Raw genomic sequence first — 22,767 nt, forward strand, 5'->3', positions numbered from 1 at the left:
TCAAAAGTCTAAAAAGTCTCTATTCCAGGCAATCTTTGATGTGACCCCCTGCAATCATCAAAAAGCAAAGTTCATACGTAGAATGGCACAGAATACAGATAAATTGCATCTTCCCTTTTGATCAAATAACCTTTATCATTCTTCTGCATTTATTTCCATGTAGATGTATGCATATTCAGGAGAGGATGAAGTTGTAAAAAGGCTGATTCATTTCTTTTGTGGAACTTGTATTGAGGTCAGCAGGCTCTATCTCTAATCTTAATTTGAGACTTTGCTATGCCTGGGCAAGCAGACACTACTCAAAAGTCACGATATTTCTTGTTGGTCCTCTCTCCTGCTGCCTTCTGGTGTAGCTCTCTAAGTCTAGAGTGAGATCTGGTCAATCAGTGGTTGGGGACAGGAGATCTTGGGAAGTTAGGTATGTAGTCAGAAGGCCTGTGGGGTCAGAAGAGGGAGGCCTACCTAGACTATCTAGAAAGCAAGATCCTAGCCCGATGGGACGCTTTCAGGGTAGGAAGGAGCAGGCCTAGTCTGAGGGCTAGGGATCCTGGAAGAGCCAGATCTGGCAGCACTTGGAGGTTAGATCCTGACAGAGCTGGTAGGCCTATAGTGTGTGACAGAACAATATCTACCCATTCACTTGAAGAAGCAAAATTCAAGAGGAGATAGATTGTCAATGGGGTGGGAAGAAGCAGAGCCTAGCTGATGTTTCCAGACTTAAGACTGAGGAGAAGATAAGGCTATGGGGTAGGGAACAGCAAGACCTACTTACTGATTCAGGGAAGAGTAGTCCAGGAATACCCATGCCTTTGACCCTTTGAGATCTGAAGGAATAGAACTGTGGAAGAGGGGAGACCCAGAGGCACGGGGCAAGCATATGGGATTGGAAGGAACAGGGCTACCTAGCAGCATGGTAAAGGGGAGACTTCCCACACTGCTTTACTATTTTTTAAAACAAAAAATTATTCAGTGTTACTGTTGCTAATTAATAAACAAAAGACATTGATTAGAACATTTATACAAGGAATAGGTTAGGTATTTGGATATAAATTTGTCTTTTTAGGGCTAAGTGTTAAAGGAAAAATTCATGACAACAGAACTAAGTTATATTTAACTATAGAGTATTAGTGGTTTTATTATCATGAATACTTACTTTAAATAATCCACTGCTAGTAACAAGAAACATTAGCTTTTATGGTTACTCACACAAAGAGAATTGTTACATCTAAATGTGAGTAATAAGTAAATTAAACCCTTTTGAAAAGTGAACAGGATAGCTTTGAACAAAATGTGAGGTGTTGGCCATTAAATATGACAAGGTCAAAAGGAGCCATCATCAGGCTAGCATTCATGTCCAGGCAGGAACAGTGGGGCTGTGTTAAAGGCTGAAAGAGTCTTTCAGGCTCGGCTGGCTCCCTTGAAATCCCATCCTCTCCTCTACTGGTGGACAATACTCTCCTTTTCATGTAGCATCCTTAGTCAACGTTGAGAAGGATTTTCTGTGTATTAGTCTGTGCTTGAAATTTAAAATCTTTCATTTAATATTAGCTTTGATTTTGTTAATTTGGCAACAGTACATTTAGTCCTGCATGATGTTTTATACTGTTAAGGAAGGAGGAGGGAGGAGAGGTTGGGAAGATGGATCATCAGGTAAGATCACTTGCTGTACAATCATAAAGACCTTAGTTGAAATGCCCAGCACCCATGTAAAAAAGCCACATGTGGTCATGTTGCCTGTATTCCCTGTATATGATTAAAGGATTCTTTTATCCTCTACAGGTAAAAGAGACTCACCAAGAAGAGGAGCCCATGACAGGACCTGGCTGGGATGAGGAATGTTTTCAGAGACAGCAAAAGTCAACTCTTCTGGTGGAAAAGACAATCACAGAGGCAACTGGGTGCTTTGGTGTAAATGTCATAAACTACCATGTTCTTGTTTATCGTCTTGTTCTGACCACACAGTACTAAAAGGCATGGCTTCCAAAGCAAGCAGAAGTTGCAAAAGACAAATAGAGGTTCTCTCTTATTCAAAGTCTGGTAAATCAGAGACTGATTGTATGGTAGCAATATGAGAAGCCTGGGGTCTCCATCAATTCTGATCTCTCACATGTAGTAACAATGGAGCATGAAAAATAAGCAATGATTACTTATGCGTCCCAGAGTTGGTGGCAGAGAAAGAGGAATTTCAGGTTTCTTCTCTAAGCAGAATGTAGAAAAACAATGGCAATCTGGTGATGAAAATAATAGCTGATACACGGATTATTATTGTGATGCCAGGCACTGTCCACAGTAATTTCATTTCTACAGTAGTACAGTGCCCTTTGTGTCTCACAACAACCCTGGAGGAAGGTACTAGATTATCCCCTGTGACATTTAAACCAATGGGCCAAAGAAAGAGTACAATAAAAATCAGAAAATATCTGATATGAATAAATAAAAACACATGAGATGATTATGAAACGGTATTTAGAAACATTGTACCAGAAAAAAAAAATGAGTGTCTCAATTAATTTCTTAAACTTCTCCTTGAGTGGTAAAAATTTAAAAGATCAGTTAAACCCAATACAGTCAGAATCCTACCAGTTTGTTTCCCTCCAGACACATTCATGCCCCTAATTTACTGGACTATTAAATGACCCCTAAGAACAGATCCTTATAGAGATAGAGATAAAGTATGTGTAGCATTAGGCAGCTAAAGCTAGTCTGCCAATGAGGTGGTTAAGTTGACTTCCTCTGAGACCCTTTCCAGCACACCCTACATTCTGCATATTGTATAGTGCATGGAATACCCATAGGGTCTAACTAATTCAGTTCATTTATTATATTCTGAATTATGGAGGTTGTTTCAGTGTCTGTCTAGAGGATATCTGGATACCCTAGAAGTAAACAGCATTGTCTCGCCAACAGTTCTTTGTAGAGAGCAGAGAAAGCCCTGGGTGAATGAAGTCCTCAATGAACATGCTGTTGATGTGGGTACAGCCATGTCACGGACCCCAGAGCCTCAGACCTATGGAGAAAATGGTGAGGCTCAGAGATATGGCAAAGCCTTCTTCTGGCCCATGTGTGAGTGATGGTAGAAAGTGCAGAAAATGTCCACCATATGTCCTCCAACCCCATGTTTAGATTTATGATTCCTTTAAAATTCCTTATAAGATTACCTTTCAAGATAAGTAATAAAGTGATTGATGCTTTCTTTGTAACCACAAAACACAGCCTGACAGTAAAAGAATATCTTTCTTGCTTACACACTGTTAATCTATAACAAGTTGCTTAGGTATGAATATACGTGGGTTCTTGGGATAATTTGTTTTTCAACTGTAATATGTAAAATGTTTAATCATGTAAGGGATATGGAAAACATGGTGTTTTTTACTTGTATCCATTGTAATCATTCACTTGAAAAACAGAATGTAACCACCTTGTAATTTTTATATTGCCTGAAAGATTTTGTTGGGGTAAATGAGCTGTAAGGGAAAGAATAAAGATAGAGTTAAAAATGAGTTAGAAAGAAAACACTAAATATGAGAGAGAAGGAATTAGAAAGAAAACATCAAGAATGAGATAATAAGAAAGAATAAAGATAGCTAGAAGGAAACATCAAGAATAAAGATAGGGTTAGAAGGAAAGCATCAAGAATGAGAGAAGGAAATCTTCAGGAAAATAAAGAATAGAGAATGCAAAAGAGGAATAAAGAAAAGGTCTGAAGGAAACTATAAAGAGAATGTGTGAGTGTCTTTTCCCCTAAGCCCCTCAGACAAAAAAGCTATACACACCTACTCTGTTTATTTCCCTGTACTGCTGCGGGCTGGTCACCCGACAGCGATACTACATCATATTCTTTTCCACAGTAACTTTTCACTTAACGTTGTCAGTTTCCTTCAGTTTTTGAAGATGTTGGCTGCAACATTTCCTTTAACTAAAATGGTGTCAATCAGTTCTCTTGTTTGCAAAGGTACTTGTGTTTTCCATTTTATAATGTCATATTCCTGTTTAGTAATCACACTGACCTTTAGAAGACTGCACAAAAATGAAAGGACACACACCAATTGTTGAAAGGGGGCCATTCTACTCCTCTGATTAATGACAAGTCACTTTATGCCATCCTTCCGTCTGTCTGTCCTTTTTTCTTTCCTCTTCAGCACTAGAGAGCTGACACAATATTATTCTGTAGCTCTCTCCAGTAGTCAGGGTTTGACACTGACTTATCCATATTACCATTTCCCAAGCAGCTCTAACCATGGGTGTGTTCCACATGACTGCATCTTCCGAAGAACTTTTGCCAGGTCCAAATACACAATTGTAGGGTCAGCATTTTCTTCTCCTGGAGCGTTTGAATTTGACAACAGTTATTCAGGAAGAAGAGGATATCCAGATTGAATCCTATCAACAAACTCTTGCCCTTCCATGCATATCAAGAACTCACACCTCGGAAATTATTTGACATGGTCTACCCATGGGTCATGTCCAGATTCCCAAAAGGCCAAGCCACCGTCATAATAAAAGCCTTTGACATCATCAGGGCAATCCAGAGAATAAACTCAAGCACTCACAGCTTCTCCGGCTGAACTGGAACACTATACGCCCAAAACAGAACATTCTCATTCAAGTGGAATGTGACTGCACACCCAGATTCGAAATACTACCTCAGTGTTTCTAAACAATTTTCCAGAAATTGACAGTTGGGAAAATGTCTCCCGTGTTCCAAAATAACATCACTTTTCATTTCCAGTTACTGAGATCACCATGGCAGGTAAAACAGGCTGCCCTGTCTTCAGGTTCTACATAATAGAAGCCAGCCTCTAGCCAGCTCTAAAGATGATCAAAAGTCCAACAGTCACATACAGTAATTAAATAATCTGGAATCTTCAGTACTCATTGCATAGCTAAAAGGTATCCTCTGAATGTTCTCATTCTCGTACTATATAGGTTTGACAGAACACTAAATACCAAGGTTCCATGACAACATGCAGTTCCTGGATAGGGACAGTAAATTAAAGAAGTGGTCTATTTATTTGGCTTCACATTATCTAGAATTCCTTGATGTTTTACTAAGTAGTTTTGCTTCTACTTTACTTCTAAGGCCTTAGTGATAGCATGAAAGACTGACAATCTATACATCACCAGGTCTTGAGATTCTCAGCTAGTTTACTACTTAAGAAATTTGAGGCTTCTACACAGAGACAAATAGCCAAACGAATGGAAACACATGTGTAGATGTAACCAACCGTCTTATTAAATAAGAAACACAGAAACAATGTAAAAGAGAAAGTCGAGAGGTCAGAGCTCAGAGCTAAATCTCACCCTTCCTTCTGCTGTCCCAGCTTCGCGAAAAGAGAGCTACTTCCTGTTGGTTTGTTTTTTTATAGTATGTCGTTCTGCCTTCTCATTGGTTGTAAACCCAAACACATGACTGCCTCGTCACTGTCTGAATGTACAGCCCCCTAGGTCTTAAAGGTATATGTCTCCAATGCTGACTGTATCCCTGAACACACAGAGATCTTATGGGATTAAAGGCGTGTGCCACCACCGCCACACTCTTGCTATGGCTCTAATAGCTCTGACCCTGAACACACAGAGATCTTATGGATTAAAGGCGTGTGCCACCACCGCCACACTCTTGCTATGGCTCTAATAGCTCTGACCCCCAGACAACTTTATTTATTAACATACAATCAAAATAATATTTCAGTACAATTAGATTACCACCACATTTCCCCTTTTCTATTTTAATAAAAAGAAAAAAAGCAAAAGGTTATAACTAACAAAAGAAAAACTATATACAAAAGTACAATAACTATATACAATATATACAAGTAATAAATACCTAAACAGGTATTTGACAAATCAGAGAAAATAATTCCATTATCTATCCTATTTTGGTAAATCCAAGATGTATCTAATGCACTTTCTATCCTAATTAATTTTCAACTATAACTAACTAATCTTCAACCATAACTAACTAATCTTCAACTCCCTCAGAGACCCAAGAAGGGAATAATATTAGCTAACAAAAATAAAAACAGGAAGTGCATGCAAGCAACTTCCAAAAAATTTTGTGAGTTGACAGAAACAGCCAGCTGCCTGGGCAGTCACCTGAGGTTTCTCCGCAGTGTTGGGGCATCATCTTCAGCCTATAGGCTCAGTGTATCTGACAGACTCATTTGGAAGTAGGATCTACACAAGGTCAACAGTTCAACCTCACATTGGGTGAGAGCAGTCCATGTACCAGAAACACCTGAATTCCACTAGTGTCCTGTCATGATTCAGGATTTTAAATTCTGGAAATTGTTGACAGTTTTTTAATTCAGCTTTCCATTCTTCTTGGCTGTGTATATATGGCTTCATCTCGGCATCCCCTTCTTCTCCACATCCCTCTATTAAATGCCAGTCTACTTTCGAGAGGCATGAGCTTTCAGCTGCTGTTCCATTGTACAACAGAATCCATCGGCCCTCTGCCTGTTAAGCTGCTTTGAAGAAAAGGGCACCGTACCTTTTCTGGATGCGAAGGCCATTTCAGGGATGGGGCCGTATTGTCCTGGCCTCAGAAGATGCCTTTTGATAAAGCCATAATCACACTTGTTTTGGCAAGAATCAGTAGTCCCTTGTTTCGTGTTCTGTCTGTCCATTTTGTCCTGTTGATTCGAGGATACTTTGTTGTCCAGTGGCTAACTTTTGCCACAAGGAAAGTTGACTCCATATGCAGTTTCTTCAATGCCCATATTTTCTCTGAAGTAGATTAGTACTGCCAGGAGCTGACATGTCTCAAAAAAGAAAAATTTTCTAAGTTATTAAAACATTTTAAATGCCATATTCTGTAGATCTCTGAAGGGTTTGAAGATGACCTGTCTAAAACATCTCTGCTCAATTTTAAAACATATCTAATATGACTACAAGTTCTATGATAATGTCTAACTACTAGCTTTCATTTCTTTATATCCTAATAGTTGATAATAATAACATTCAAGGATCAGAAATTTGCATTACATTGTTAAATGGATGGAATAATTACAATTAGAAATATACATATAGCATTTTCTAACAATATCAATTTCAAATTTGTATACAATATAAAACAATCCAATCCAATGTAAAGTATTTAAAATTAGTAATTGTCTTTTTCTTTTCTTTCTTTCTTTTTCTTTCTTTCTTTTTTTTTTTAAACAAGAACCTTAAATCTAATCTCCTTTGCTTAGCCTTTTTCCTAACCCTTGACAATAACTTGTAACCAACCCCCTAAATACTGAAAATTATCCCAGACCCAAAACCCATTAAAAAGACCAAAAAACCACCCGCCCCACACCACCTCTTTGGGAATGTGGGCGTCGTATTCTTAAAATTGCTTCCTGCTGGGTATGGGCGAAGTTTTCTTTATCCTGAAAGAAAAATTTTAGGTTAATTGTCAAATTCTAGGAGAGGTAACTATATCCTTCATTATCCAGTCTGTGTATAATGCCAAAGTTCAGGGTTTATCTCAAGTCCTTATTCAAGTAGTCTTTGAGACTGGATCATCTCAGCTAGTCATCTCAAATTTGCTCTGAGCACCTTGTAGTTCAAAGCTGATCTATGGATGATGTTTGTCAGCTTAATGATATTATTATTGTCCACGTGGAATTGTTGTTGTTGTGGGGCCCCATCTTCTTTCTGGAGACTTCAGTTGATGTTAGGCCTGGCCATGATTTCCTGCAGAAAACTGATAAGAGACTCGAACACAAAAACATATATATGCAGCTAGCCTTTTTTCTAGAATTAGTTAGTACTCTATGTGACCATTCATATCTTAACAAGTTTAAAATGTATATATATATTAATCTTGTAAATTTTGATATAAAATTTATACTTTGAGAAAAGTTTAAAGAATCAGAATAGAATCAAAGAGTTGAGATTAGTAATAGAATAGTCCCTTAATTAATTTTGCTTTTGTCCTGTACCATAGCAGAAGATGGCTCTTATTCTGGCATGATACAGGGAGTTTGCATTTACCTTTTAACAACATGCTTGATTTTAAAGAAGGAGAGAGCCATTCTCCAACTCCAAAGTCAGCTTTAAATTTTAATTGAACTGGACTATTAGAAAACCAATAGTGTTAAATCTTTAGAGAAAAGCAGAAACAAACATTTAGGAAGACATAAAATTTTTTAGATAATATATACCCATACACCGTTTCATTCTGTTTCTTGGGATAGATGATTTGTCCCTTTTCTTCAGTTGTCTCATTTGTCCAGTGTTCTTCAGATTCCTTAACCTTCATTTTCCTAAAAGACAAAAACAAAAACCTTTCCCCAAGACTAATTTTGGGGATGTTCCTTTTTGGCAAGTTATTATCTGATTAAATGAAAAGGCAAGTTTTATTGATACAAGTTAGTTTAAATTGGATGTTCATGCTGGTTGATGAACTATCACCTCCTCTAATTAAGAGGTCTCTCTTGTTCAAATCGAACCTTTATCAATTTTGATGGTACCCACAGCTTATCTTCTCCTGTAGAAACAAAAGCAAAACCACGTCCCCAATGTAATACATACCCTGGTTTCCATTCTGAGGTCAGCACATCCTTAAAGTATATAGGCTGATTTAATTCTATAGTTTTCTCTATTATCCAATGTCTCTCTGCAGCTGTTGTTCCTTTCTCATTGGCATTCAGAAAATTCAAAGTTAGAAGAGCATTATGCAGTCTATTTCTGGGGTTTTTGTTACCCATTTCTGTTTATTTAGCATATCCTTTAGAGTTCTGTTTGATCTTTCTATAACTGCTTGACCTATAGGATTATGTGGTATGCCTGTAATATGCTTTATATTGTAATAAGCAAAAAACTGTTTCATTTTAACAGAGACATATGATGGAGCATTGTCAGTTTTGATTTGTGCAGGTATACCCATGATGGCCATAACTTCTAGCAAATGAGTGATTGCAGAATCAGCCTTTTCAGAACTCAAAGCAGTTGCCCATTGAAATCCTGAAAAAGTATCAATGGTGTGGTGTACATATTTCAGTTTTCCAAATTCTGCAAAGTGAAACACGTCCATCTGCCAGATTTCATTTCTCTGAGTACCCTTTGGGTTACATCCTGCTGGTAATGGCGTTTGATTGTAGAAGGAACAAGTAGGACATTTCTTTACTATTTCTTTGGCTTGTTGCCAGGTTATGGAAAAATCCTTTTTTAAACCTTTACTATTGACGTGATGTTTTTTATGAAATTCTGAGGCTTCCAGCACATTTCCTATCAATAATTTATCAATCTCATCATTGCCTTGTGCTAGAGGGCCTGGCAGACCAGTATGGGATCGAATGTGAGTTATATATAAAGGATGATCCCTTTTCCTGATTGTATCTTGTAATTGAATAAATAGTGAAGTTAATTCTGAAGCATCGGGGATAAATTCTGCAGTCTCAATATGTAACACCACTCTTTCAGCATACTGAGAGTCAGTTACTATGTTGAGAGGTTCTGAAAAATCCATTAATACCAACAGAATAGCATACAATTCTGATTTTTGAACTGAATTATACGGACTTTGAACCACTTTACTTAAATTTTCTGATTTGTAACCAGCCTTTCCTTCTTTGTTGGCATCTGTATAAAATGTACGAACTCCAGATATGGGTTTTTGCCGTACAATTTGAGGCAAGATCCATTCAGCTCTCTTTATAAGATCAATTCTATTGCTTTTGGGATATTTGCTGTTAATTTCTCCCAAAAAATTACTGCAAGCTCTTTGCCAAGGTTCACTTTCTGTCCATAATTTTTCAATGTCCTCCTTAGTTAATGGTACGACAATTTCTGCTGGGTCTATGCCTGCTAATTGACGAAGTCTCAATTTTCCTTTGTAAATCAAGTCAGAGATTTTTTCCACATAAGTTTTTAATTTTTTATTTGGTTTATTTGGTAAAAATATCCATTCCAATATAATATCTTCCCTCTGCATTAATATTCCAGTAGGAGAACGCCTAGAAGGTAAGATAACCAAAATGCAATCCAGCTTTGGATCAATACGATCCACGTGTCCTTCATGCACTTTCTTTTCTACCAAGGCCAATTCTTTCTCAGCTTCAGGTGATAATTCTCTTGGACTATTTAAGTCCTTGTCACCTTCTAAGGTTCTGAACAAATTAGTCAGTTCATCATTTTTTACCCCAACAATAGTTCGTAGATGAGAAATGTCTCCAAATAATCTTTGAAAGTCATTAAGAGTCTGTAGTCTATCTCTCCGAATTTGCACCTTTTGGGGTCTAATTTTTTGTAGCTCTATTTTATATCCTAAATAATTAATAGAATCTCCTCTTTGTATCTTTTCAGGAGCAATTTGTAATCCCCAGCAAGGCAATATTTTCTTTACTTCTTCAAATATTATTTCTAAAGTATCTGCATTTGAGTCAGCTAGTAAAATATCATCCATATAATGATAAATTATAGATTTAGGAAATTTTTTACGTATCACTTCCAATGGCTGTTGTACAAAATATTGGCACAGAGTTGGGCTATTCAACATTCCCTGTGGGAGGACCCTCCATTGAAATCTTTTAACCGGTTGAGAATTATTATAAGTAGGCACTGTAAAAGCAAATCTTTCTTTGTCTTTTTCTTGTAAGGGTATTGAAAAGAAACAGTCTTTTAAATCAATAACTATGAGAGGCCATCCTTTTGGTAACAGAGTAGGCAAAGGCATCCCAGATTGTAGAGAGCCCATTGGCTGAATTACTTTGTTAATTGCTCTAAGGTCTGTTACCATTCTCCATTTACCAGATTTCTTTTTAATAACAAATACAGGAGAATTCCAAGGGCTGGTTGATTCTTCAATATGCTGAGCATTTAACTGTTCTTCTACCAGCTCTTCTAAAGCCTGGAGTTTCTCTGTTGTTAAAGGCCATTGCTGGACCCATACAGGCTTGTCTGTTAACCATTTTAAAGGTAGAGCTGTTGGTGTCTTTGGAAGATCATCAGTTATTGTGCCCTGTTCTTGTATAATATGGATGGCTGGTGACCACTCATTAGAACAATATCTTCTAATATTTCTCTCAGTAACATGTGCTAGTTTATGATTTGTTTCTGAGATTGGAGGGATGTTAATCTGAGTATTCCATTGTTGCAACAAGTCTCGACCCCACAGGTTCATAGTTATGTTAGCCACATATGGTTTTAATTTTCCTCTCTGTCCTTCTGGACCTATACATTCGAGCCATCTTGCACTCTGTTTCACCTGAGATAATGTCCCAATTCCTAACAGTTGAACGTTTACCTCCTGAAGAGGCCAAGTTGGATGCCAAAATTCTGGTGCAATTATGGTAACGTCCGCACCTGTGTCTACCAGACCAGACAACAAAACACCATTTATTTTTATTGTTAATTTTGGTCTTTGTTCATTAATAGAAGTTTGCCAAAAAATTTTCTTTATGTTTTCTCCTGAATTTTCTATTCTCTCTGTTTCATCATCCTGACCAGCATGATTTATTCCAATAGGCATTTGGTTATTTAATCGCTCTCCAGAGCAGGCATTTCCTCTATGGCTGCAGGAAAGGTTTGAACTGGATTTGCACTGGGGGCCTGCGCGAGGCCCCTCTGGGAGTTTCCCGAAGACTGAGGCAAAGGATTACCCTGTCTGTCCTTTGTTGATCTACATTCGTTGGTCCAGTGTTTTCCCTTACCACACCTTCTGCATACTCCAGAAGGAAGGGGCCTTCTGTTGCCATTGTTCCTTGAAGAAACATTGTTTCTGGGAATGACCTGTCTACAGTCCCTTTTCAAATGTCCTTGCTTTCCACATCCAAAACATCTAACACTCCTCAAACCTTTTGAAATTACTTCTCCTACCCATGTATCATCATGCTCATCAGCTTCAACATTAATTGTTTCTCTAATCCAATCTTCCATAGGTGCAGATCTTGCCCTTAATGGCCTGATTATTGTTTTGCATGCTGCATTCGCATTCTCAAAGGCCAAAGATTCAATTATTGCCTTACTAGCTTCTGAATCCGAGACCATTCTCTTTACTGCTGAAGCCAGTCTTTGTAAAAAATCTGTAAAAGACTCTTTTGGGCCTTGCTTCACCTTTGTAAATGACTCAGATTTTTTTCCTGGTTCCTCAACTTTGTCCCATGCATTCAAGGCTGCCGTTCGACATAAAATTAGGGTTTGGACATCATATAAACATTGTGTTTGTGCTGAAGCATATTGGCCTTCGCCCATAAGCTGATCCTGGCAAACTTGTATTCCTTTATCCCTCCATTGTTTTTCTATGTTTTTAGCCTCCTCCTTAAACCAAGTCAGAAATTGAAGTCTCTGGCTGGGTTCCAGAACACCTTGTGCGAGGTCCCGCCAGTCCTGTGGTACTATCCTATTATATGTTGACCAAGAGTTTAACATTTGCTTTACATATGGGGAATGCATGCCATAAGATACTATTGCCTCCTTAAACCTTTTTAAATCCAACATTTCAATTGGAGCCCAATTATTTTGTGTAGCCATTTGATCAGGCATCTGCTGTACGGTTACAGGATAAATTAAGGGTGACTGTGTGAAAACAGGCTTTCTTTCTGCAACCTTATGATCCCGACTTGAAACAACTTCACTGTTAATTTCTTCTGTCTGAATTTTTACAGGTTTAGCAAGTTCTTCTAAAGCTGTTATCCTGGCACTTAAATTGACTATCTTTTTAAATATTAAAATGTGGATTATTATAGTGATAAGGTGCATAATTCCACCAATACTAATATTATATAGTTGTTCCATTGCCAGACTGCCTAAAATTTCGAACAAAAACCAATTTTCTTCCAATGTACACATAAAACCCATTTTTTTTTTAAACGTGGAAAAAAATTCTCTTTTAGATAGTTTCCTTTAAAATATCTGATATATTATGACTTACCAAATCTGCGTAGAACAGTAGAAATCCGAGGGGATTTTCAAAACAGCCACCTAGTGTCCCAGGTGTAAATCCAAAGAGAAAGAGAGAGAGAGAGAGAGAGAGAGAGAGAGAGAGAGAGAGAGAGAGAGAGCAAGAAAGCGTAGCTGGCTAAAGTTTAAATGCAGCCACGTGTTCCCTCTTGTGCCGAATCAAGGCTTGGGTCTGGCTTCCTTAAGCTCCGACCACGTGCGTTGGCTTTACAGGCAGGGCCCTGTTCGGCAGGGCAACTCTGAGTTGTTTGTAGCACCGGCTTTAAGCAAGCAGGATTTAAGCAAGCAGCTCACCGATAGTCCAGCCTGAGGTGAAGCAGAACTAGACCCAGGCTCGGACTAAGAAGCCGATCACCGCCGGCCGCCGCGTGCCACCTCCGCCGCCGCGGGCCGCCTGCCGCCCTTGCGGGAAAGCGGACCTGCCGCCAAGCCAAGCAGTTTTTAATGGATTCTTGTCACGTTGGGCGCCAGATGTAGATGTAACCAACCGTCTTATTAAATAAGAAACACAGAAACAATGTAAAAGAGAAAGTCGAGAGGTCAGAGCTCAGAGCTAAATCTCACCCTTCCTTCTGCTGTCCCAGCTTCGCGAAAAGAGAGCTACTTCCTGTTGGTTTGTTTTTTTATAGTATGTCGTTCTGCCTTCTCATTGGTTGTAAACCCAAACACATGACTGCCTCGTCACTGTCTGAATGTACAGCCCCCTAGGTCTTAAAGGTATATGTCTCCAATGCTGACTGTATCCCTGAACACACAGAGATCTTATGGATTAAAGGCGTGTGCCACCACCGCCACACTCTTGCTATGGCTCTAATAGCTCTGACCCTGAACACACAGAGATCTTATGGATTAAAGGCGTGTGCCACCACCGCCACACTCTTGCTATGGCTCTAATAGCTCTGACCCCCAGACAACTTTATTTATTAACATACAATCAAAATAATATTTCAGTACAATTAGATTACCACCACACACATGAACTATGAACCAAAGGCTGAGGGGCCCCCAATTGGATCAGGCCCTCTGAATGGGTGAGACAGTTGATTGGCTTGATCTGTTTGGGAGGCATCTAGGCAGTGGTACCGGGTCCTGTGCTCATTGCATGAGTTGGCTGTTTGAAACCTGGGGCTTATGCAGGGACACTTGGCTCAGTCTGGGAGGAGGGGACTGGACCTGCCTGGACTGAGTCTACCAGGTTGATCTCCGTCCTCGGGGGAGGCTTTGCCCTGGAGGAGGTGGGAATGGGGAGTGGGCTGGGGGAAGTGGAGGGAGGCAGGAGGGGGGAGAACAAGGGAATCCGTGGCTGATATGTAGAACTGAATGGTATTGTAAAATTAAAATAAAAGGAAAAAAAAGAAATTTGAGGCTTCTAAAGGGTAGTTACTGCAACCTATCAGTAATTAATCTATCTCAACACTTGAATTTGACCATACTGCCCTGCTTGAATTTTCCCACTTCAGCATTGGTCTTTGATTTGTGCTACCTGGTGTGCTGGCCCAGATACCTGATCTGTGAGTTTTCCCATTTCAACATTGGTCTTTGATCTGTGCTACCTGGTATGCTGGCCCAGATACCTGGGGTTTGTGCCAGTTGTTGAGTGCATGCCAAATGGCCATCATCAAATATAATAAACTGAACTAACTATCTTGAGAAAAGAGTAGGTGTACAGGTTGCGGCTTATTATACCGTGGTGTAGAACCAAGTCTCTAGAAGACACAAGATTCAGAAAATTCAGGCTGAGCCTTATGCTATGGGGTTTTGATTGCAAAAACACTAGTTCCTCTCTGGCATGAATCAAAAATTTGGATCCAAGCCTTGAGGTTGCAGATGTTAGATATGCAGCTTGAACTACCTCCTCAGCATTCTTATGGGCTTGAATTCTTCAAGCAGCCTCCAGCCCTGGCTGATTTCTAGAGAACTCTGCAGATCTCCAGACTCAATAGTCCCTAGGATTTAGCCTACAGGAATTCATCTCAGGCAAGTTAACCACAGACTTTCACTGTTCTTTACTCCTTTATATATTTTCAACACACATTTTTAAAGTCCTATTAATTGTACTTAATTCCTCCATTTCCTTTCATCCAGTCTTTTTTAAAATTTAATTTGTTGACATGTTCACAAGAAAAAAAAAACAATTCTTAATTACCTGAAAACATGTAAGGTTTTTTGCAACTATTACTTTTAGATGTCAACTTGATGAGATTAATAAATACTTAGAAAACTGAAGGGCTTTGCTGGGGTGTTCTTTAAGGATGTTTTCAGAGAAGACTGACACATGAGTCTGACGAAGTGGGTAAAGTCCACCCTCTGGTAAGATGGGCGCTATCCAATCAGTTGAGGATCTGTAGAGAATAAACAAAGGAATTTGTTTCTTTTCCTTGTAGAGCTAAGATGCACTCTTCTCCTGCCTATAGACATCACAACTCCTGTATTTACATTCCAGGACTTTCATTATTAATTACTTTCGACATTCAGTTTTAGACTGTCACTTTCACCACCAGCTTCCCTGGTTCTGAGCCTTCAGGAATTAGATTGAACCATCTAGTAACATCCAAGGTCTCCCGAGGCTAGTTATAGGGCCTCAAAAAATCTTAGTTACATAAGCCAATTCCTCTAATAAATACTCTCTCATCTATTTGTCTGTCTATCCTCTTGGTTCTGTCTCCCTGAGAACATTGACTTATGTAATTATCTCTCACACATGACCTAGGCACATCATATTATTTTATGGTGTAATGCTAGCTCCTTTTGTTTGGCAAAATTTTGAATTGGTTCTTTAGAAAAAATGAACCCATTCTGACTTATAGGTTATAGCTGGTCTCCTGTCTATAGAAGCATAATATTTACAACTTATACATGTGCATGTCCCTTGAAAGTTTTTGCCCTTGTTTGCCCTTTCTTTTAGGATTATTACACATTTGCATGTGTCCCCACACCTGTTCCGAGTAGAAAACTAGCGCCTTCCAGGGCTTTTGTCCTGTATAGCATTTTTCTGAGCCTTTCTCCAGAATGTGGCACAGTCTCTTTGACTGTGATGACATTGCCATCCAGAAATACCAAAGCTCTTTTGCCACCATAAATCCTAGGCAGAATGCAAACTTATTTGTTCTTGAGAGAGCAGTACAATCCCATCATTGGTTTTGTGATCAGACCACAATTTTGTTAACAGGAACCTCATTTATTGCCTGTGGAAATGCAAATTAGTATAGCCATTCTGATAACTGTTTACTACTTTCTTTTAATAACTAATTCATGCATTTACCATGCAATCAACAGCAACATTCCTGGGCATTTATTGCAGAGAAATGAAAATCTGTAAACACATAAACACTCTGCAACCTACACACAAATGTTCAAAGCAACACTATTTGCCATAGTCCTAAACGGGAAACAATTAAGATGTTACATAATAGGAGGAAAGTTAAACAAACTATGATATGTATATGCTATGGAATGCTGTTTCAAAATAATGGACCTGCAAAAACATGGAACAATTGCAAAGGTTTTCTACTGAGTAAAAGGAAATCTTAAAATGTTGTATAGTAGTTTACATAACACCATCAATGATGATATTGTTAAGACAGAAAAATATTTATTCTTCCAGAGGTGGGGTTAGTGGGGCATGTGTTGGGTAATCTGTGACTGAAGATTGGCATTAGGGGACCTGTGCCATGATGGTTCTGTAATGGTTCTGTAAATGTTCTGTGGCTGTAATGGTCACACACATCTATATGTATGATAAATGGAATAGAAAGATACAAGCTCTGGGACAATGCCAGTTTTCTGTTTCAACACCAGGTTGTAGTTATGAAAAACACAGCCATGGGAAAAAAACTGAGAAGGTCCTCAGGAGAGCTCTCTTTACTATTTCCCCCAAATTTTTTCTCAATATATAATTATTTTAAATTTTTAAAAACTAGTAAATACATTTAATAGCCTTGTATCTATTTTTAATTGAATTTTGAAGTTTAAAACTTATCACATCTTATAATATAGCTTAGTGTATGAAGTCAGCCTAGGCTAAGGAGACCTTGTTCCTGCAAAAAAAATCTAATAAACCCTCTGTTTGTTAACATTTACTAAACACAATGGTAATTTTTTCCTTTTGCAGAGCAAAATATATATTCATTCCTTGGGTTCTATTCCTCTAGAGAACCCTGACTAGTTCAACATATGAAGAATATGTTATTTCCAAACAGCAGTCAAATATTGTCTATAATTAAGTATATACTTCAGCCAAAGACATATACTGCTCCTGTGTCCTGAGACTCTCTTTAATGTTCACAAAGAAAGGGGTGTGTCAGTAATTAGTTTTCCAAGTCTAGCATCTTCTCCCACCAAAACTATTCTTTGACATCTCAGACAAAGCTCATGTCATCCTTGAATCTGTGGCTGAAGATGCCCCCCGGCTCTGTATACCACCCAGTTGGTGAGAGGTTGAGGTGGGAGCGACTCTGGGTACACAGTAAAGCATTCACCACAAGCAGGACAGCTGCCCTTAGGAGTTGTTCTAGAAGTGTTAGCCTTTGGCTGGCATCCGGAAACTTAGCTGGTCAATAGTTTCCTCCCATGTTATAAAACTTTCCTTAAATGATAAGACTGGCCCACGGCATCTGAACTCTACAGTGTGGTTTGAGCTGAATACTTATTTTCCTTTGGGAGGCTGGAACTTTCCTAACTGCTAAGCAGAAAATGATTTTGTGTCTAGTTCCAATAAAACCTCAGACATTTAGCCTTTGTTTGCTACACTGCCCAGAACACAACACAACACACAGTACACATCAAAGCTGATTTCTAGAATGGTGAGTTCTACACTGTTCCAAGGGTCAGGACTTTGGGAGCTTAGATCTGATCTCCTCTAAACTGTGCCGAGACTCCTTTGCCTTCCAGATTACATCTTGTATTATTTCCATGTGACAAATCTTGGGCATAGCAAGGATATTCTTAGTCCTGTGCGCCATTCTAGTGAATCACCAAACATGAGAGTAGTGGCAGCGATAACCACACTGGTGCCAATCATAAATCTACCCTAGGTCCACTGCTGCTCTAGCCGTGACCTCAGCCTCCCCTTCTTAGTCTCTTGCTCCATAGAAGATCATCCAAAAGCCCTTCTCACAACTGGCAGCATTCTTCTCCTTTCGCTTTGCTCACTGAGTATTTCTGTAAATTCAACACCTCTGTCAGCTCCATTTCAGGCGACTTTCAAAAGCCTCTGGCCCATTGAGGGTATTTCTTTTCCAACAGCCATGATGTAAAATTATTTTTTCTAAACAATAAACTCTTGGACTGGGGAGGTGGCTCAGTCCACAAAGTGCTTGTCACAAAACCTGAGCTCCATCCCCAGAAGTCAGGTTTTACAAACAAATTTCAAAAGTATTTTGAACACTTATCCCAGAGCTATTGCTGTGATAAAACATCGTGACCAAGGTAACTTACAGAAGAAAGGCTCTATTTGGGGCTGACAGTTCCCGAGGGACAGGAGTCCGTCACTGTCATGGTTGGGAGCACAGCAGTGGGCAGAGGGCGTGACAACAGTGATGCTGCACAACAGCTGGGCGCTCCCTGGAGATGCTGGAAGGGTTTTGAAACCTAAAGCTTGCCCCCAGTAACACACTTCTTCCAGCAAGGCTACCCCTCCTAATCCTTCCCAACCAACACTCAAGTGCTCAAGACTTACAGAGGGTGTCACATTCAAATCACCACAAACGCCAACTCCATTGGTAGATACTGTGGGTGATTTCTACATACTGTGGTCGGACTTTCCTGCCAGCTCCCAAATAATGACATGGAGACTTGTCATTAATTGTGAAAGCTTGGTCTATAGCTTAGGCTTGTCCCACTAGCTCTTATAACTTAAATTAATCCATTTATATTAACCTACATTTTGCATCATGGCTTTAACTCTCTTCCATCTTGCACTTCCTACTTCCTCTCCATGTCCTCTGACATCTCCCCTGTGCCTAGATTCATCTCCCCTTCCTCTCTCTCTGCCCGGAAGTCCCACCAACCCTCACTTGCCTAGCTATTGGCCATTCAGCTCTTTGTTAAACCAATCAGAAGATGCCTTTGCAAAGACACATCTTCACAGTGTACAAAAAGATTATTCCACAACATCATACCAGCAAATAATTTGCAATGCCTTTGCAAATGCGATCTTATCTAATAAAACATTTCTAATGTCCCAAATGAAGCATATATGATTCAGTAAACAGTCTATGGAAAGAGCACCTCATCTGCATTAAACAAATCTATCAAATATAACTATCAAAAATATTTCAGTTAATTGTTATATTCTTGGTGGACTTCTGATTACCTATGTTAGAATCTATATTCTATCACTACCTGACTGTGTGATGAGGGCATGAAGCTTAACCTTCTCTTTGCTTTGGTTTCCTCCTGAGTAGAACTGCAGCAGTGCCTGGAGAGCTGGCTCAGCCAGTAAGCTCTCACAGAGGTCCTGAGTCTGATTCTCACAAGCCATGTTGGGGGGTTCAGAACTGCCTGTAACTCCAGCAGCTCCAGGGAGATTTGATATCTCCGGCCTCCAAAGTCACCCATGCATGTCCAAACATAGATATACATGCATACACATAATAGTTATAAACAAAGAATAAAGTATTTTTTGAAAAGAATTGCCAAGAACAGCACTTACCTCCGAGTGTTGTTGTGATAATTAAATGTATTAATGTAGGTAAAGTGTTTTTAATCGTTCCCGAGACATATAAAGTATAAGTAAGTTTTAGTTATAATTACCATTTCACACTAAGAAGGCAGAGGATATAGACTGTACTCCCATTTCATCCCTTTGAGTGACTTTTGACACTGTGAGTTGAAGGAACAGAGGTGATGACTCCAAAACCTATCCAATTCTGAAAGTTCAAATACTTTAAAGAATTCTTTTTATTAGAATACTGCACTTTCCTCTAATTCTCTGAGCACTTCACCCTAAAATTCACCATATAGACTATATTCTTTATATCAGTCATTTGTCACTTCTTTTTGCCTTGTGAATGTGCTCTTTACCCAGCCCCAAACAATAACTTTCAGAACAAAGGGCTACTCTTTCCTCTTTGTACAAATCAAATATTGATTCTTCATTCCACCCTAATGCATGTGTTGACTAGATGCCAAGCTCTCTTCTAATGAGGCATTGGGGAAAGAAACAAAACCAAATGTCTGATCTCAAAGAATTAGTACAGTAGACCAACCAATAAAATGCTCTTGCAATATGTTATGGTTAATGTAATAATAGAAAATGAAGTGGTCAAATACACTGTGGTAGTACACAGAAAATGTCTTCAGAAGAAACATGTACTAGATCTTGAAAGCTATGTAGTTCCCCAGAAGAAACTAAAAAGAAGTAACCCTCTTATTATAGTGTCTCATGCATAAATGATGGAGTTATGATGTTGAGATTTGATACTTATACTCAGACAATAAATGTTTTAGTCTCCCCTAAAGTGGGTACCCTTTTTTGTTAGTTATCTGACATTAATATATGTCTTCAAATATCTCTCTTCATCATGACCGATTCATTACCAAATCATCTATATCATTTTTCTTTCATTGAAAATTATTTAATTATTATATATAGTAAAAGTATATAGCATGATCTTATGTTGTTTGAATCTTAGAAGGTCTTTCAATAAAAAACCCAGAGCCAGATATTGGGGTGAAAGCTGAAAGATCAGAGAAGCAGAGCAAGCCACAGCCAACCTCACCTTGCCAACTCCTCAATGGATCCTGTTTCCCCGAATCCTCAGACTGAAAGCCTCTGAGCCCTCACCCGAGAGGGTCTCAGCTGAACTGCCTTAGTTCTCCTCGTGCCTTATATGCCGATCTCCACCCAGCTATGTCACTTCCTAGGAATAAAGGCATGTGTGCTTCCTGGTACTGGGATTAAAGGTGTGTGCCACCACTGCCTGGCTCTCTTTCTAGTGTGGCCTTGAACTAACAGAGATCCAGACAGATCTCTGCCTCCCTAGTGATAGGATTAAGGGTGTGTGCCACTACTGCCTGACCTCTATGCCCGCTGATCCTCAGGCAAATTTATTAGAGTACACAATATATCACCACAGTCTTAAATATATGTGTGTGTATTTATATGCAAATATACATATATATAAAACTATGCCATATACTTTTACCATATACAAGAATTAAATTTATATTTTTTCTATATTATACATATAGTACACTAATTAGCTCAGTCAATGAACATGTCCATATATAAAATGTCCAATACATAAAATAAATTTTAAAATTATATATATATATATATATGCATGTATACAGTACACTAATTACTATAGCTGAGTCAATTAACATTTAACATGTCCATAATTATCACGAGCCATAGTTACTATACATATATATGTATCTGAGAACACAAAAATCTACTCTCATCAAGGTTCAGGTAAACAATATAGTAACTATAGTCAACATTACATTATAGCCCTAGAATATATCCATCTTTTAACTGGGATTTTTTCCTCTTGGCCAATATTTCCTCCCATCTTTTATGACTGAGATACTGGAAACCACTGTTCTTTTTTTTTTTTTTTTACTTCCATTATTTAAGATTCTATAGATAAGCATGCTCACACACCAGGATAATTTCATTCAGTATATGTCTTTATGAATGGTAGAATGGGAATGCTGCTTTTTTCTTGAATCTGGTCATTTCTCTACATCTGCATTGACTCCACCCTAGTCCATGCCATCATCATCTATCATTTAGACCAGTTCATCGCTCTCCTCCAGTTGTCCTTGATCAACCATTTCTCTCCTTAAGTATGTTCTTCACACTGTAGTTAAAATGGTTAATTTAAAATACAAATGCCCTGGTGCTGGAGAGATGTCACAGTGGGGAAGAGCTCTTGTTGCTCTGCAGAGGATCTGGGTTTGACTCCTAGCATGCACATGATGGCTCACAACAATTTATAACTCAGTCTCAGAGGATCTGACCTCTATGAGTATCAAGTACCCTTGTGATGTACACGCATATACACAGGCAAAACAAGTATACACGAAAAACAAAATAAATAGATCTACTTTTTCAAAAATTTTAAATAATCTCATCTTAAATAATTCAGAATACCAAAATCCTTTCAATGAGAGGTATGCAGTGTCATACATCAATGAAGGTGAGACTTGCCTGTATGGGGGGATGGGGAGAGTGTGTCACTCTATCTTAGGATTCTGTCACCTTGAAGAAAGTGTCATTGTGAGAAGGCAGCCTAGTACAGGTTAGACCTGATGGGAGTAAGTAGAGCATCCATCAAGTGAGCCATTCAGAATGTAATAGGGAATCCAAGCTGGTTATAGAGGAGGAGAGCCAACATGAGTAATGGGAGATGGGTATCATGAAGGAACTCAATGAATAGAGTTATCAAGGATAAGAGAAACCAGGCTTTTCACCATCAGCAAAAAGGGGGAAGAGGATTTGGTAAGGGAAAAAAATTATATAGAATAAATACTGAATCACATAGAATTGCGTTGAAATTACTGATATAACATGGTAGTCTTATGCACATAAACATGAATATTAGTGTGAATCTACATACAGTCTCTACCTCTGCCTACTAAGACACAATAAATACTACAGTACTAAGGAGTATGCCTTAGATCTTGTAATCAAATAACATCTTCAAAAAACCAAGACTTCTTGGAGAAATAGCTACTGTCAGTGCTGAAGTGGGAAAAGTCCTGGATGGCCTTAAAAAATCCTATTGTGTACTAAAGCACCCATACTTAAAGAATGGTAAGATTGATAAAATAACACAAAATCTTATTTTAAGAATTTCAATTGGCCAAATCTAAAACTACTTAAGTATCTAAATAAATGAGAGTAACAGATTCAGTTCATTTCATGAAACA

The 22,767-nt window shown here is 38.6% G+C and overlaps 1 pseudogene; it reads right to left on the minus strand.

Moving 5' to 3' along the window:
- Window positions 1–3,878: 3,878 nt before the first annotated feature.
- LOC114703721 lies at window positions 3,879–19,369 on the minus strand (annotated as a pseudogene).
- Window positions 19,370–22,767: the final 3,398 nt, after the last annotated feature.

Source organism: Peromyscus leucopus, chromosome 4 (assembly GCF_004664715.2).
Source record: "Peromyscus leucopus breed LL Stock chromosome 4, UCI_PerLeu_2.1, whole genome shotgun sequence".
NCBI lineage: Eukaryota > Metazoa > Chordata > Mammalia > Rodentia > Cricetidae > Peromyscus > Peromyscus leucopus.